Source organism: Heterocephalus glaber, unplaced genomic scaffold (genome assembly GCF_053883595.1).
Source record: "Heterocephalus glaber isolate CG9 unplaced genomic scaffold, H.glaber_assembly_v1.0 deba00001472, whole genome shotgun sequence".
NCBI classification, from domain to species: Eukaryota; Metazoa; Chordata; class Mammalia; order Rodentia; family Bathyergidae; genus Heterocephalus; species Heterocephalus glaber.
The window spans coordinates 78,116,588-78,132,799 of NW_028258315.1; the positions used below are offsets into that span (position 1 = coordinate 78,116,588).

At 37.3% G+C, this 16,212-nt stretch overlaps 1 long non-coding RNA gene across 1 annotated transcript in view; it reads right to left on the reverse strand.

Moving 5' to 3' along the window:
• LOC110344484 (uncharacterized) overlaps window positions 1–16,212 on the reverse strand; it is a 181,517-nt gene that overhangs the window by 150,587 nt on the left and 14,718 nt on the right. Inside the window, exon 2 of the long non-coding RNA XR_015439175.1 lies at window positions 12,841–12,876. This is a non-coding gene — a long non-coding RNA (uncharacterized LOC110344484). The remainder of the gene's footprint in view (window positions 1–12,840; window positions 12,877–16,212) is intronic.

Here is a 16,212-nt window from a genome sequence, read left to right on the forward strand (position 1 = left end):
AAATGCCAATACAATTATTCACAAGACTAGAGAAAAATAATCTTGAATTTCATATGGAATCAGAAAAGATGCAGAATAGCCAAAGCAACCCTGAGCAAAAAGCAGTGCTGGAAGCATCGCTATACCAAACTTTAACTGTACTGTAAAGCCACAGGAACAAAAACATAACATGATAGTGGCACAAAAATAGAAATGTAGATCAATGGGATGGAAGATACAGAAACAAATTCAAGTACCTGTACCCCACTGATTTTTGGCAAAGAGTCCAAAAACACATGCTGGAGAAGAGACTCTAACAAATGGTGCTGGAAAAATTAGATATCCACATGCAGGAGATTGAACCTAGATCCTTGCCACCTTATAATAAAATCAAATCAAAGTGGATTAAATACCTAGTTATATAGTAAATCCAGAAACAATGAAGATGCTAGAAGATATATGGGAGACCTAGTTAAAGCCATAGACACAAAAACAAGGGAAATATCAAGAATCAACAAATGGGACTACATGAAATTAAAAAGGTTTTGCATGGCAAAGAAAAAAATAGTGAAGAAGCAACCTACTGAATGGCAGAAAACTTCACTAGTTGCTCTTCTGATAAAGGATTAATATCTAGAAAATAAAAAGAATTCAAGAAAGTAACCCCTATAAAACAATGAATCTGGGCTTTCTGGGAAGGTGGTGGAATGGTGAGCAGCAGAGCAACAGCCTCTCTGAGATTTGGAATCCAAACACTGGAATATAGCAATGTGAGGAAGAGAAGAAGAGAACTGAGTCCCCAGGACTCAGCAAGGATCTGAAGTGAGAATTGGAGCCCAGAGCGAGAGCAAAGAGAGAGACCTCAACACAGAAGAGGGAGGTAGCAAACAGTACTTTCTCCCTGAGCCCCAGCTCATGGCGTGGGAGCAGCCACTCAAATCTGCTGATATGCACTGACTACTGGTGACCCCAGAGGTCTCCACCAAGAAATACACCAGTGGAATGGAGCAGTGAACACTGCAGACTGCAATGGCTGGTGAGTGCCCAGAAGAGGCCAACTGGCTGGTAACCATTTTGTAAAGGAGCCAACTAAACTCAGGACTCAGAGAAGCTGTGGGTTGGCTCCATCTAGCAGCTCCTGGTGTCAGAGTGAGGTGCAGCATAGTTCAAGTCAGCAAGCGTTAGGGAGCTGAGTTCAAGATGGCAGGAGGCACTCAAGAGTGTTGTGGGCCAAACAACTCGGGTCACAGCCTCACAGCCAGAAACCAGAAGTAGCCTAAACTTCAGTGGAACTAAAGGCCCAGGTTTGCTGGGATTATCCACCACCAACAACTGCTGGTTTGCTGGGATCAATCAACATGGATCTGGGCTCAATCTGCCCCCTCTGTCTACCAGTAACAGCAGAAACACACCCTGAAGAGGATATTTGTTTGTGCTTTTCTTCCTTTCCTTGCTTTTTTTAAATTTTTTTCCCTTTTTTTTGATTGTTCTTGTTTATACGAGTATGAACATTGTTTCTAGTTTTTGTTGTTGTTTTGTTCTGTTCTTGTTTCTGTTTCTTCCCTTTTTCTTTCCCTGTCTTCAACAGCTCCCAAAGCTTGTGTAATCTTCCTTTGTCCTCCAGCCTTACTTCTAATCCCTTTCTCTTCTTCTATTTCTCTATTTTTTTCCAAATCTCTTTTAAATTTTCTCCCCTGAGGGTAAAATCACCATATTGAAGGCAAATTCACTGTATAAAATTTTCTGGTTTGTTTTAGATTTTGTTATATAACTATTAATCTTGTTCATATGGTTAAAGGTAACAAATTAATGGTTATAAGAGTTTGTCATTTTCTAGGGTGTGTTTGATGCTATTGTTATTACTGATTGTACTATTTTAGCCAAAGTGACATAATTACTCTAGTCAGTTGCTCTTCCTTGTTTTCCAAGACTGAGACTGCCTGAGGGTCATAAACAATACTATAAGCCAGTGTCAAAGAACCACGGGCTAGGCCAAATAGGTAGCAATTTCTCATCCCCAGTAAATTGAAGAAGTAGGATCTAGCATCAGACTCATAAGCCAAAACTATGCTAGACCTAGAAGCCATTTCTAAGAAGTAGTCACTTCCTAAGGGCTCTTAATACTAGCAATAAAGACAACTACCTAAAATAATTTACAAGCATCAACACAGAAATTAAATCAAAAAGGAAATAGAAAATGAAAAGACACAGAAGCAAGATGTAATCTCAGACCTCCAGCTCACCAAAGGCAAACCTAGGGGCACTGAAGTGGAAGAAATCAAAAGCTGCCAATCTGAATTTGCTGAAATGGTAGGAGAAGCAATTAAAAAAGCATAAGAATGAGTCTCTAAAAATAAACAAAACAGAATAATTGCACAGATAATTAAAGACATGATGACCATAATGAAGGACATAGTGAATCTAGAGTACAAATTTTAAAAAAATAGAAGATAGGCTGGTGATTTAGCTCAGTGATTCCACTGCCTGTCCCACTAGCACAAGGACCTGAGTTTGATCCCCGGTACTAAAAAAAAATAGAGACGGTTAGGAAAATTATGGAAACCATGAATGCCCAATACAGACAAGAAATGGAATCACAAAACAGATTAAATTAGACATCCAAGAGATTAAAACTTCTATTGGAAGTATATGCAGCAGAATAAACCATTGTGAGGACAGAATATCAGATATAGAAGACAGGATCACAGGTAGCAATCATGAAAAGACAGATTTCTTAAAAATAGCAAGGGACCATGAAAAATAAATCCAACAGCTGCTAGATGATGCAAAGAAGAATAACATAAGATTGACTGGAGTCAATGAAAAAGCAGGAAATAGCACAAAAGACAAAAAAAGCTTTTCATGGAAGTACTGACAGAAAACTTCCCAAACATGGAAAAAGAACTTGACTTACAGATAAGTGAGGCATATAGAACTCCAATTAGCCATGATCAAAGAAATTCTGCACCAAGGCATATAATAGTCAAGATTCCAGAAATTCAGCATAAGAACAGAATATTAAAAGCTGTTAGAGGGGCCAGGGATTTAGCTCAGTGGTGCTGTTGCCTGCCTTGTAAGCACAAGGTCCCAAGTTTGATCCCTGGTACCAAAAAAATAAGCTGTTAGAGAAAAGAAACAAACCACCTATAAATGAAACCTCATCAGAATTATAGACTTCTCAACACAAACTCTCAATTCAAGGAGAGCTTGGAGTGAAGTATTTCAAGCCTTAAAACAATGTCCAACACAGACTGATGCATCCTACAAAACTATCTTTCAAAATTCATGGAGAAATAAGATACTTCACTTCCATGACAAAGAACACCTGGAGAAACTCATGACCACCAAACCAGTCCTCCAAAATGTTCTGAAGGACATTTTAGAAAGAGATAATGAAGACTACAACTCCATGAACCCCAAGAGAATGAACCCACCACACAAGGCAAATATTTAAACAGAGGGGGCAAAAAGGGAACCAACAACAGGAAAACAACATGACAATGATAAGTCATACATATCAGTTATAACTATCAATGTAAATGGGCTCAATTCACCAATCAAAAGAAACAGGCTGGCAAAATGGATCAAGAAACAAGATTCAACAATATACTGCATACAAAGAAACACATTTAACTCAAAAAGAAATTCGAAGACTGAAAGACAAAGGGTAGAAAACAATACTCCATGCAACAAAACTATTCTATTTGTAGACAAAGGAGATTTTAAGCCAAGACTAATCAAGAGAGACAGAGAGGATCATTATATTCTTAAGGGAACAATACAAGAGAAAGAGATAATAATCATAAATATATATGCACCAAATACCAGTGCACCCAACTATATAAAACAAACAATAAAAATCAAATAAACACAAATATAATTATAATGAAGGACCTCAATACCCCACTGTCACAAATGCATCAACTAGACAAAAAAAATCAACAAAGAAATATCAGAACTGAACCAAACTTTTGAACAAATGGAACTCAATGTCTACAGAGTGTTCTAACCCACATCAGAATACACATTCTTCTCAATTGTACAGGGGATGTTCTCCAAAATAGACTATGTACTAGCTCATAGAACATGTTTAAGTAAATACAAAAAACCTAAAATTATCCCAAACATATTATCAGGCCATAGTGCAATGAAGTTGGAATTTAATGGCAAAATAAACCACAAAAAATTCATAAACACATGGAAATTAAATAACACCCTCCTGAACAAGCAATGGGTCACAGACGAAATTAAATAAGAAATTACATAGTTCCTACAATTAAATAATAATGCCAATATGACATACCAAAAATTATGAGATGCAATGGAAGCAGTCCTACAAGGGAAATTTACAGCAGTGAATTCCTACATCAGAAAAACAGAACGAGCTCAAAAAAACAACTAATGTTGAACCTCAAGATTCTAGAAAATGAAGAGCAAGTCAAGCCCAAAACTTGTACAAGAGAGGAAAATATAAAGATCAGAGCAGAAATTAATACAGTGGAGACAAAGAAAACAATTCAAAGAATCAATGAATCTAAAAGTTCTTTCTTTGAAAGATGAAATAAAATTGACAAACCCTTACCTAACCTTATAAAAAAATGAGAGAAAAGACTCAAATCCACACAATTAGGAATGAAAAGGGAGAGATCACAGTGGATCCTGCAGAAATTGAGAAGACCATCAATACCTACACTGAGGACCTGTGTTCTATAGGATAGAAAACACAGAAGAAATGGACAGATCCATAGATACATATGACTTACCAAAGTTTAATCAAGAGAATATTAAAATTCTAAATAACCCAATATCAGTCAATGAAATTAAAGATGTAATTAAAAACCTATCAACAAAGAAAAGCCCAAGTCCTGATAGATTTACTGCTGAATTCTACAAGAAATTTAGAGAAGAGCTAATACCACTACTTTGCAAACTTTTTAATGAAACTGAAAGGGAAGCAATACTCCCAAACTCATTCCTGGAAGCAAGAATTACCTGGTACCAAAATGAGAGAAGGATCCAACCAAAAAAGAGAACTACAGGCCAATTTCTCTAATGAACACAGACACAAAAATCCTCAATAAGATAATGGCAAACAGAATGCAGCAAATTAAGGATGTTATACACCATGACCAAGTAGGATTCATCCCAGGGATGCTGGGATGTTTCAACATACACAAATCAATAAATATAACCACATTAACAGAGCCAAGGACAAAAAAATGTGATCCTCTCAATAGGTGCAGAAAAAGCATTTGACAAAGTCTAACACCCATTCATAATAAATAAATTTTTTAAATTGTATGGAAAATTGGAATAGACGGCTTTTATCTCAATCTGACAAAAGCCATCTATTACAACCAATACCCATCATACTAAATGGAAAAAAATGGAAAGCTTTTACTAAGGAATGAAACAAGGATGTCCACTATTACTACTCTCATTCAACATAGTTCTGGAAACATTAGCCAGAACACTTAGAGAAAGAAATAAAAACACTAAGGATAGGAAAAGAAGCTAAATTATCATTATTTGCAGATAACAAGATACTCTACATAGAATACCATAAAAACTCCACCAAAAGATTTTTACAATAACCAAAGTCAGTAGTGCAGTTGGATACAAAGTCAACACTCAAAAATCAGTAGCATTCTGGTACACAAATAAACTCACTGAGAGAGAAATCAAGGAAACCACACCTTTCACAATAGCATCCCAAAAAATGAAATATTTAGAAATCAATTAAAGAAGGAAGTAAAGACCTGTCCATTGAAAACTACAATACTCTGAAAAAGGAGATCAAAGAAGATATCATAAAATGGAAAGATATCCCTTGTTCTTGGATAGGAAGAACCAATATAGTGAAAATGACAATACTCCCAACATTGTTATACAGATTTAATGCAATGTGGATCAAAATAACGAGAGCATGCATCACAGAATTAGAGAAAAAAATCCTAAAATACATTAGAAGCAGAAGTAATCTATAATAGCAAAAGCAATTCTGGGCAACAAAGGCAAATCAGTGGGCATCACAATCCCTGACTTGAAATTATACTACAAAGCTATAGTGATAAAAACAGCATGGTTCTGGAAAAAAGAAAGAGAGAGAGAGAGAGAAGACCCGAGGATCAATGGAACAGATTAGAAGATGCAAAAACAGTTCCAGACATACTCAGACATCTTATCTTTGAAAAAGGAACCAAACACCTCCACTGGAAGAAAAATAGCCTCTTTAATAAATGGTGCTGGAAAAATTGGCTTTCCACATGCCAAAGACTAACACTGGATCCATATCTCTCTCCATGGACTAAACTAAAATCAAAATGGTTCAAAGATCTAAATATTAAAGCAGAAACAGTAAATGTGCTGGAAGAGATGATAGGTAGAACTCTTGAAGACATAGGTGTAGGCAAAGACTTTATGAACAAAACCACAATCACAAAGGAAACATTACAAAGAATTACAAAGGTGATTTTGTTCTTCATACAGTTCAGATGGGACTACCTTTATTCTAGAAAGATGAATCTAGTTATCTACAAAGCTGAGAGTCTGTATAGTGTTATAGTTAGATAATTTCTGAGTTGGGCTACAAATTAGAATATCACCTACATTATATATTCTGTGGTTTCAAAGATATTTCTATATATGCTAATTTGTTTCATTTATACCACTAGGTCCTCTTAATTCATTGAAAAGAAAGTTTTGCGCTATTATCTGTTCTTTTTTTGTAAAAGTCTTTTTTGTCCATGACTTGTACTCTAACATTTTGGCCATTCTTTTAAGATTATGGTACACAATGTATTAACTAATGCTTTCTTTAATTTGTTATGAAATTTTGCTTTATTTTTTTCATACAAGTAATAAGAGTCCTCTTAAAAAATATTTCTTTTTTTTTTTCCAGTACCAGGATAGAACTTGGGACCTTGTACTTGCCAGGCAGGCGTGGCACCACTGAGCTACATTCCTGGCCCCTAAAAAGTATTTCTTTATTAATATATACTTGTATTACATTGAAAAAAAATTTTTTTAAAGAATATCATTTACATACCGACACACCTCCCTGGTAAGAGCAGCTAGAATATCAGACATCATTTCTAGTCCATGAGTAGTATTATAGTTCCTATTGTGTTCTGCTGAAGGGGGAATAATCTTTCTGGGGTGATTTCTTTCCCTTTTTAAAGCACACTGTTAATGTGCCTAGTTCTAGCCTCTTGTACATCTGTAACTGAAGAAGGGGTCAGCCTTTTGGCCTGAGGACTCTAAGGAGGAGGTGGAAGAGATCCTCCAGTATGATCAAACAGATCAGAGACCCACATCCCCCTGAGAGACAAGTGGAGATTTTGGGTTAGGCTGTCATCTTAGTTTCAGAGCCTGTCCTCTGATAAAGAATCATAAAATCCTAAACATACAGGATTTCATTCCACCTTTTATGTTTTAAGCAGAAACGCTGTAACTAGAGAATAGTCTCATAATTTTTTTTTCTGGTACCAGGGATCGAACTCAGGACCTTGTGCTTGTGAGACAGGCAGCAGCACCGCTGAGCTAAATCCCCAGCCCTAGTCTCATAATTTAAAGTACCATCCCATACCCACCTCTCACCACTTCCCAGTTCATACTGTACCCAAACCATATTGCAATAGTAGATAAGCTGCCCCTGTTTTAGACTCTCGGGATCAAACATTTCCTACTCATCAAGAATATGGCCTAGTGGTAATCTTGGTGAAGTCCACCTTGTGGTAAGATCCAAGAGAGTTCACATCTGTTTATCTTGGGACCTTGGTCTCCAGTACCTGAGCTTTTCTCCTGACTGGCTATGCCAAAATGTTACCACGTAGCTTATTTTAAAGTGGCTTGCCAACTAAACATTTCCAGGTTCTGGATTACTTGCCTCTCTCTGGAGTTAGATTCTAGGTTCTTCTTGTCCTGAACAAAGAATTGAACAAACTGAGCAAAAACCAGTGGCCAAGATTATTCAAAAAAGTGAAAGAGCTGGGCATGGCAATGCACACCTGTAATCTCAGCTCAGGGGAGGCTGAAGCAGGAGGATCCCTGTGAGTTCTAGGCCAGCCTGGGCTACATAGTGAGTTCAAGACCAGCCTGAACTACATATCAAGACCCTGTCTCAAAAAATAAAAAGTAAAGGCCAGGGATTTAGCTCAGTGGCACCGCACCTGCCTCTCAAGTGCAAGGTCCTGAGTTCGATCCCCAGTACCAGGAAAAACAAAACAGAAAAAAGAAAAAGTACAAGTGAAGAATGAGAGATAAACTGGCTCTGTAGAGCAAGCTTAGACCAAATAAAAGGAAAAAAAGCAATAAAAGGACACCCTAAAGAAAGTGGAGTAAAGGAAGTCATGATATCCTCTAACTCTTTTTCATGAATTGCTACCAAACTGAGTTTTCTCCACTGTATGCTGCTGTAATTGGCCTTTTATTTTTCAAACTATTTTCCAGGCCCTACATTTATTTCTCAAATGTCAAAATGTTAACAGATCTGAATTCTCAGCTTAAATGAACAATCAAGATTTCCTGTCATGCCAGCTTTCAAATCTAGGTTAATTTTTATCCCTAGTCATTTTTCCTAAAGATGAATATTCCAGGAACAACACAAAAAAGAAAGCATATACAATCAGATCCAAAGAGGAAGGCCTCACACAATTTATGCATGGGAGAAGGCATCTGTGAAGATAGGAGTAGTCCTAGGAGAGGTCCAAGTTCAGAGGATGCAAAGAAAGTGAGCAGCATCAAGTAGGGTAGGACTGAGGCAGCTGATTGTGTGCCTGATGAGGGTAATAGGCAGGGGAAGGCAGGTGTTTCACCCTGTGAAATCTATGCCAACAGAGTAAAGCAGAGGAGTGTGTGCTTTGGTGAAAGCAACACAGAGTTCCTGGGGCAGCTGGAGAGACCTGGCATGGGATTTGGCCATGGTGTAACTGAGTGCTAGCATCCTACCAGCCTCAAGTCTTACATCTCTCCACTAGAAGCAGTATGACTTATGTACGGTATCCACAGCTGGGTCAATGGGAAGCTGCAACTCTCCAATGAGCATAAACACAATAATGTTCTAACATTTGCAGGAAGCAAACCTCAGGAAAACAGGGGTGCTATGCTCAGACAGAACTGACAACCAAGAACAAAGGACACAGAGAGAAATGTTAAAAGACTGAGAAAGGAACAAAGAGGAAATCTTAGGGAAAAAAATAAAAAGCACAATGAACAGAGCTGAGGAGCAAGTAACACATCAAAAACAGAATACATCACAAAAAAAGCAAAGCATTAAAAATATGAAAGTCACAGTGCCATTTTTACTGCATTCTATTGACAAGAAATGAGTGACAGGCCCAGCTCAGTTCAAGGAGAGGGCACCACACAAGAGAGACATAGATCACTGGGGACCATGGCATGAGAGACTACCACACTCTAACCTCCTATAGGGGAACAGGGAAGGGGACATTGCCAGAACCTCTGCAGTGGGTTCTGGCCTCCTGTGAGCCACCATAGCACAAGGCAAAAGTATAAAGAGAAACTAGACTTAAAATTAAGAAGCTGGGTCTTGGGACCTGCTCAGTGCTGCTCACATCCAGTATTTATTGAATACAATTGTGGGAAGGAATAGGGAGCTGGGTATGCTTGAAGGCATCTAGTGAAATACTGCTAAACACCTGGCATGATGGTGCCAGGTAGGACTGTTAGGGAGTAACCACTGCTTATCTTGCTTGGATAGAACAAACTGGGAACAAGTCCAATTAACAAGCAATCCATCAGATCAGTGAGAAGCCATAATTCAGGGGAAAGGATTTTAATTGGGGTCACATTGACCTCAGCTGCATGTAACTCAGCAGAGCCCTGCCACTTCACAGACCAGGACTTAGGCCTCAGTGACAGCCATTAGCAAAGGAGCAATACTGGCCCAACTCTGCTACCTGACATGCCCATTTGAGTCACATAAGGCTTTGGTCTGACTCCTGATACAAAACTATATAGCTGAATTAAGGGAGGCAAAAAGCATGTGCCACTCATAGCCCACTAGTACTGGTCAGGGATGTCTGCTACACCCTATGTCCTCTCCCTTCACTCTATGCCTCTATTGTCACCTTTCATGTGCTGCTACAATTTGTTTACTTGGTCTCCCCATTAAACTGAGCCTCATGAGGGCAAGATCTATCTAACAGTGACTGGCTCTGGCACAAAGCAGGTGCTCACTAATGGAGCCAGGCATGATGTCATGCACTCATAATCCCAGCACTCTGAGAGGCTGAGCAGAAGGATTGCAAACTCAAGGCCAGTCTGGACAATTTAGTGAGACTGTCTCAAAATAAAAAGTAAAATGCGCTGGATATGTAACTGAGTGTGAGGGCTCTGGGTTCAATCCCCAGTACCACAGAAAGTAAAGAAATAAATACTCATGGAATTAAATTACTCTTCCAGCAGTAGCTGAGAATATAGTGGACCCTTGACTTATGAACTCAATCAATTCCTGAGGGCCGGTTGTAACTCAAATTGGATGGAAATCAATACAGCTAAAATCTGGATGTTTACTTGGGTACTTGCTATAGATAACAAGAAGCAGATGAATCTTCCATTAACCTAATTAATCCAAGTCGTTTATATGTCAGGCCTGTCATAAATTGAGGGTCCACTGTACACAGAATCAGGGTACTGCCTCTAAAAATAATTCTGGACCACCTGGATTATATCTCAAAAACAATTAAGTGAGTTGCTTTCAATGTAAATGTAACCACCATGAGAACTGAAGGAGAATATATAACTTTTTTTGGTTTTGTTTTGTTTTTGTTTTTTGAGACAGGGTCTTGCTTTGTAGTTCAGGCTGGCAATGAACTCACAATGTAGCCCAGGCTAGCCCTGAACTCATGGCAATCCTCCTGCCTCTGCCTCCTGAGTGCTGGGAATACAGGTATGTGCCACCACACCTGGCCTGAGAATATATAACTGGCAAGACATTAGGAGAAAGAAAATTTTTAAAAACATAATCCTGGGGGCCAGGGATTTAGCTCAGTGGTGCTGCCGCCTGCCTCGCAAGTGCAAGGTCCCAGGTTTGATCTCTGGTACAAACAAAAAAAACCCCACAATCCTGGGGCCAGGGATTTAGCTTAGTGACACCGTGCCTGCCTTGCAAGCACAATCTCCTGAGTTCAATCCCCAGTACTGGAAAAAAAAAATACACAATTGATTCAACAAAACCCTATTAAATATTTCACTCAGAAATCTACAAATAAAGTTGACAAAGATGATTAGCAATACTGCAGATCTAAATAATGTAACCATGATACTTTCACTAAAGTTATAAAGGTAGAATTTTGTCACCCAGTTGTTTTCAAGCATACATGGTGTATATACAAAATGTATCATCCCATAAAAACCTCAAAGGCTCAGCTCCAAAAAGAAAACAAAATCACACAGGTCCTGCTGTAACATAATTTGAAATTCATAACAAAAAAATTGATACCCTTTCTCACCAAAGAATCTATTCACCTAAAAGTATGAAAATACCCTTTTCAACCTAAACAGAAAACCCACAAAAAGAAAATTTTAAAATAAAAGTAATTAGGGCTGGGGATTTAGCTCAGTGGTTCCGCCGCCTGCCTCACAAGCACAAGGACCAGAGTTCGATCCCCGGTACCAAATAAATAAATAAATAAATAAAAATAAAAGTAATTAAAAGTCTCCTCTCTGAAATTGCATCAAGTTCAGATGATTTTCCAGGAGAATTCTGCCAAGTGGTCACAGTTACACATTCTGTGTCATACAAACAAGCACAGATCACAGATAACAGTGAAAAACTTTTTAATTGTAATAAAAGTTTAGCATAGTACTGATAATAAAATCAGAAAAGGAACATATATGGAAAAATCATAAGCCAATTTCAAGTATCAACATAGATAAACGCTATTTACATAGCAGAATACTTAAATAATGGAAAAATATGGTTGATTGCAGGAATTCAACATTAGGTCACATTTTAAAACCTATGATAGGGCCAGGGATTTAGCTCAGTGGTTTCGCTACTGGCTGTGCAAGTGCGAGAACCCAAGTTCAATCCCCGGTACCAAAAAAAAAAAAAAAAACCTATGATAACGGAATTACATTAACAGATCGAAGAAGAAAATTCACATACACATGTCAGTATATGATGGAAAATTTGGCTATAAAAATTAATATCAAGGCTGGGGATTTAGCTCAATAGTTCCACCGCCTGCCTTGCAAGCACAAGGACCTGAGTTTAATCCCCAGTACAAAAACAAAAAAATTAATATCCATTTCTTTCTTTCTTTCTTGTTTTTGGTACTGGGGATTGAACTCAGGACCTTGCACCTGCAAGGCAGGTCGCGGAACCACTGAGCTAAATCCCTGGCCCTAATATCCATTTCTTTAAAAGACAGAAATTTAATAAGCCAGAATAGAAGAAAATATCAAAAACCAAAGCTAACATACTTCATGGTGAAAATTAGAAGTTTTCCACTCAAGCCAGGTACATTTGAAGATACTGTTAGCATTATTACACATAAATTGTAGCAATGATAGCCAATTCAACTGGCCATATACAATTATTATAGCCAATTAAATATAACTGGTAATATAATTGTATAAAATGGTAATATAATTGTATAATGTGAAAAGTTAAGAGAATCAACTAAAAAAAAAGTAGAAACAAGGAAACAGGATATAAAGTCAATATGCAAAAATCTACAGCTCTAATATAAACTAATAACCAATTGGGGAAAAGAAATATTCCATTTACAATAACAATAACTCTATTATCACTATTAATAAATAGGAAATGTATAATATCTATAGAAAGAGACCTATATGGCTGGGGACATAGATCAATGGTACAGTGCTTACCTAGTATGCATGAGGCCCTGGGTTTGACTCCCAGAACTGCCAAAAAAAAAGAAAAAGAAACCTATATAAATTTATTGACTTTACTACATAAAGGCAGTCCTCAATATATCCCATAAAATTAATTTACAATTTTAAAAAACTCTCAATTTAAAATTTCATGGAAGAGAACACTCTAATTCTAAAATTTATCTAGATAAGAAAATATCCAAGAATAGATAGTTTTCCTTTTCAGTAGTAAAAATAATGGAGCACTTGAGTGGGAACAAATAAGCAGATAAATGGTACCAAAAAAAGAAAAACCCTTACCAAACCTATATGTGTAACAGCGATTTAGCATATGATTTTTATAATATGTTAGACTCAATCACTGGAGAAAGGATGAAGTGAGCAAAAATTTTTACAACTATCAATTTTGAAGACAGTAATTGAATTTCCTATTTTTTATAAAAAATAAATTCCAGATGGATTAAACATTTGAAATTAAAAAGAAAATAATCATGAAGGGCTAGGGATTTAGCTCAGTGGTGCTGCTGCCTGCCTCCCAAGCACAAGGACCCAAGTTCGATCCCCAGTATCAAAAAAAAAAAAGAAAAAAAAAACTACCCAAGATAAAGAAAACAATCATGAAAAATTAGAAGACAATCTGGCGGATTTTTATAACCTGGAGACCTTTTTAAACTAGATTTTTAGATTAGTTACAAAATCTGGAAAGTGAAATACTAGTAAATTTATCAACATGAGAACTAAACATTTCCATTCCAGAAAAACACCATAATTGAATGTAAAAGATGGCAGATTACAGAAATTGCTTGTAATGTTTATGGTAAAAGATTAATGTCCAGAATTTACTAATTTCTTCTACAGATGCAACAAACCAGGACAAAAATGACCCAACCAAAAAAACAGAACACTGCCCAATCTCTTTAAGGAACATAGATTCAAAAATCTTCAATGAGATACTGGCAAACAGAAAGCAGCAAATCATCAAAAATGTCATATATCATGACTGAGTAGGATACATTCCAAGGACTCAAGCTTATTCAATATACACAAATCAATAAATGTAATAAACTACATAAACAGAAGCAGGGAAAAGAAAATCACATGATCAACTCAAAAGATGCAGAAAAAGCATTTGACGAAACCAACCTCCATTCATGATTACAACCCTGAAGAAAATAGGTAGGTATAAAAGGTCTTTCTCTCAATCTGATAAAAGTCGTAGATAACAAAACAACAAGCAACATCATACTAAATGTAGAGAGGCTGAAAGCTTTTACTCTAAAATCAGGAACAAGACAAGGATGTTCATTATCACCACTCCTGTTCAATATAGTTCTTGAAACATTAGTCAGAGCAATTAGACAAGAAAGAAAAGAGATATGAGCATAAAAGGAAAAAGTTAAATTGTCATTATTTGCAGATAACATATCCTCTAAACAGAAGACCCCAAAAATTCCACCAAAAGACTCCTACAGTTAGCAATCAAATTCAGTAGCATAACAGGATGCAGAGTAAACACTCAAAAATCAGTAGCATTCCTGTACACCAATAACAAACTCACTGAAAGAAAAATTAGGGGAATAATACCTTCCACAATAGCATCAAGAAAAATGAATTACAAATCACCAATCGGCATCCTGATGAATGGGAGGGGGTTAAACTCACTCAGCCCTGCCCCCACACTCTTCAGGCTCAGAGCCAAGAGCAGCCTTGGGTGAGGCGCAGCCAGAGAGGCCCAGTCCAGAGGAAGGGCCGTCCGGGCTACTGTTCCACCACTCCCAGCCCAGAAGAGGTGAGCCACGTGGGTGCCAATAGCACCCCCCACCCCCGCAAAATGAGAAGACTCATAAACAAGTCTCAAAACCAGATTTCCAGATCACCTACAGCAACCCCAAAGGGAAATGAGATAGAACACTCTGATACTCAACCACCTGGACTCCGTGAACTGGCCACAAAAGAGGAACTGGAAAAAATGAAATCAGAAATAATTTCTCAGATAATAGCAGAGATTGTGCTCATAGTGCAAGACATGATTAATAAATCTAGAGAGGACCTCAGGAAAATGATGGAATCCCAACATAGGAAACAAATGGAATCCATTAAAACAGATGCAAACAGATTTTCAGGAGATCAAAAAGTCCATTGAAAGTCTACACAGCAGAATGAGCCAATGTGAGGACAGAATTTCAGATATAGAAGATAAGATTGCAATTAGTGACCAGGAAAAGAAAAATTGCTTCAAAATTGTAAGGGACCACGAGAAATCAATCCAGCAGCTGCTAGATGATGCAAAGAAGAATAACATAAGACTGATTGGAGGCAACGAAGAAACAGGAGAGAGTGCAGATGACATAAAAAAAACTCTTCACAGAAGTAATGGCAGAAAACTTCCCAAGCAGGGGAAAAGAATTTGACATACAGATAAGTGAGGCATATAGGACTCCAAATAGCCTTGATCAAAAAAATCTACACATAGGCATATAATTGTTATGATTCAAGAAAAATGAATTACTTAGGAATTGACCTAACCAAGGAAGTGAAAGACCTTTACAATGAAAACTACAGGACTCCAACAAAGGAGATCAAAGAAGACACCAGGAAATGGAAACATACCTCCTGTTCCTGGATAGGCAGAACAAATATAGTCAAAATTATCATACTTCCAAAACTATTATATAGATTTAACACAATCCCAATCAAAATACAAAGAGCATTCCTCACAGAACTAGAGAAAGAAATTCTAAAATTTACATGGAATCAGAAGAGACCTAGAGGGCTGGGGATTTAGCTCAGTGGTTCCACCGCCTGCCTCACAAATGTAAGGTCCTGAGTTTGATCCTCATTAACAAAAAAAAAGAGAGAGAGAGAGAACTAGGATAGCAAAAGCAATTCTGGGCAACATGGACAAAGCTGGGGGCATCACAATCCCGGACTTCAAGTTAGACTACAAAGCGATAAAAGCTTTAAAAAGAAAGAAAAAAAAAAAACCATGCGGTACTGACAATAAAACAGACTTGTGGATCAAAGAAACAAAATAGAGGATGCAGAAACAACTCCAGACATACTCAGCTATCTTATTTTTGACAAATGAGCCAAATACTTTAACAAATGGTGCTGCCGAAACTGACTATCCATATGTTAAAGATTGAACCTAAACACATATTTCTCATCATGCACTAAATGACATGTTTTCTTATGAAGTGAACTGATCAACTAGAGAGATGAAAAATGTTTTCAATTTATACCTGATTATTAAGTATATTTGGTGGCTTAAAAGCAAAACTTTAAAACATTTTTCTTGGCAGCTCCAGGTTGATATATTTAGGGAATGAGTGGTAGTAGGACTAATAGTTTTAATGAGAGAATAGG